This window comes from Schistocerca americana, chromosome 5 (genome assembly GCF_021461395.2).
Source record: "Schistocerca americana isolate TAMUIC-IGC-003095 chromosome 5, iqSchAmer2.1, whole genome shotgun sequence".
Classification (NCBI taxonomy): Eukaryota; Metazoa; Arthropoda; class Insecta; order Orthoptera; family Acrididae; genus Schistocerca; species Schistocerca americana.
The window spans coordinates 284581996-284584097 of record NC_060123.1 but is presented as its reverse complement, the minus strand read 5'-3'; the positions used below and the strand labels follow the sequence as shown (position 1 = coordinate 284584097).

Sequence of the window (2102 nt, the reverse complement as noted above, 5' to 3'; positions counted from 1 at the left end):
TTTTCACTCTGCAGCGGAGTGTGCGCTGATATGAAACTTCCTGGCAGATTAAAACTGTGTGCCCGACCGAGACTCGAACTCGGGACCTTTGCCTTTCGCGGGCAAGTGCTCTACCAACTGAGCTACCGCAGCACGACTCACGCCCGGTACTCACAGCTTTACTTCTGCCAGTACCTCGTCTCCTACCTTCCAAACTTTACAGAAGCTCTCCTGCGAACCTTGCAGAACTAGCACTCCTGAAAGAAAGGATATTGCGGAGACATGGCTTAGCCACAGCCTGGGGGATGTTTCCAGAATGAGATTTTCACTCTGCAGCGGAGTGTGCGCTGATATGAAACTTCCTGGCAGATTAAAACTGTGTGCCCGACCGAGACTCGAACTCGGGACCTTTGCCTTTCACGGGCAAGTGCTCTACCAACTGAGCTACCGAAGCACGACTCACGCCCGGTACTCACAGCTTTACTTCTGCCAGTACCTCGTCTCCTACCTTCCAAACTTTACAGAAGCTCTCTTGCGAACCTTGCAGAACTAGCACTCCTGAAAGAAAGGATACTGCGGAGACATGGCTTAGCCACAGCCTGGGGGATGTTTCCAGAATGAGATTTTCACTCTGCAGCGGAGTGTGCGCTGATATGAAACTTCCTGGCAGATTAAAACTGTGTGCCCGACCGAGACTCGAACTCGGGACCTTTGCCTTTCGCAGGCAAGTGCTCTACCAACTGAGCTACCGAAGCACGACTCACGCCCGGTACTCACAGCTTTACTTCTGCCAGTACCTCGTCTCCTACCTTCCAAACTTTACAGAAGCTCTCCTGCGAACCTTGCAGAACTAGCACTCCTGAAAGAAAGGATATTGGGGAAACATGGCTTAGCCACAGCCTGGGGGATGTTTCCAGAATGAGATTTTCACTCTGCAGCGGAGTGTGCGCTGATATGAAACTTCCTGGCAGATTAAAACTGTGTGCCCGACCGAGACTCGAACTCGGGACCTTTGCCTTTGCCTTTCTGCAAGGTTCGCAGGAGAGCTTCTGTAAAGTTTGGAAGGTAGGAGACGAGGTACTGGCAGAAGTAAAGCTGTGAGTACCGGGCGTGAGTCGTGCTTCGGTAGCTCAGTTGGTAGAGCACTTGCCCGCGAAAGGCAAAGGTCCCGAGTTCGAGTCTCGGTCGGGCACACAGTTTTAATCTGCCAGGAAGTTTCATATCAGCGCACACTCCGCTGCAGAGTGAAAATCTCATTCTGGAAACATCCCCCAGGCTGTGGCTAAGCCATGTCTCCGCAATATCCTTTCTTTCAGGAGTGCTAGTTCTGCAAGGTTCGCAGGAGAGCTTCTGTAAAGTTTGGAAGGTAGGAGACGAGGTACTGGCAGATGTAAAGCTGTGAGTACCGGGCGTGAGTCGTGCTTCGGTAGCTCAGTTGGTAGAGCACTTGCCCGCGAAAGGCAAAGGTCCCGAGTTCGAGTCTCGGTCGGGCACACAGTTTTAATCTGCCAGGAAGTTTCATATCAGCGCACACTCCGCTGCAGAGTGAAAATCTTATTCTGGAAACATCCCCCAGGCTGTGGCTAAGCCATGTCTCCGCAATATCCTTTCTTTCAGGAGTGCTAGTTCTGCAAGGTTCGCAGGAGAGCTTCTGTAAAGTTTGGAAGGTAGGAGACGAGGTACTGGCAGAAGTAAAGCTGTGAGTACCGGGCGTGAGTCGTGCTTCGGTAGCTCAGTTGGTAGAGCACTTGCCCGTGAAAGGCAAAGGTCCCGAGTTCGAGTCTCGGTCGGGCACACAGTTTTAATCTGCCAGGAAGTTTCATTCTATTCTCTTATTCGGAGGAGTATTTGTCGTTTATGTACCTCCTCCATATAAGGATACACTACTGACAAGCATTTACAGAAACGGTATCCTAACACTTGAATTTTCATTGAACATTACGTCATTCAGAATTCAAGTGTACAGTCAACACTGTCGAAAGCTTTCTCTAAATTAAGAAACACTATAAATTTTGGATTACTTCTCTATAGTCTATCATCGAAAATACGTCGTAGAGTCGGTACTGTCTTGTGTGTTTCTGCATTTCTACGGAACTCACTCGATCTTCACGCGAGTTGTTAAT

The 2102-nt window shown here is 49.8% G+C and overlaps 2 non-coding genes across 2 annotated transcripts; one reads left to right on the top strand and one right to left on the bottom strand.

Moving 5' to 3' along the window:
• Nucleotides 1-359: 359 nt before the first annotated feature.
• Trnas-uga lies at nucleotides 360-434 on the bottom strand. Its single transcript has one exon. It is a non-coding gene; the product is annotated as a tRNA-Ser (tRNA).
• A 1265-nt stretch (nucleotides 435-1699) lies between these two features.
• On the top strand, nucleotides 1700-1774 carry Trnas-uga. Its single transcript has one exon. It is a non-coding gene; the product is annotated as a tRNA-Ser (tRNA).
• Nucleotides 1775-2102: the final 328 nt, after the last annotated feature.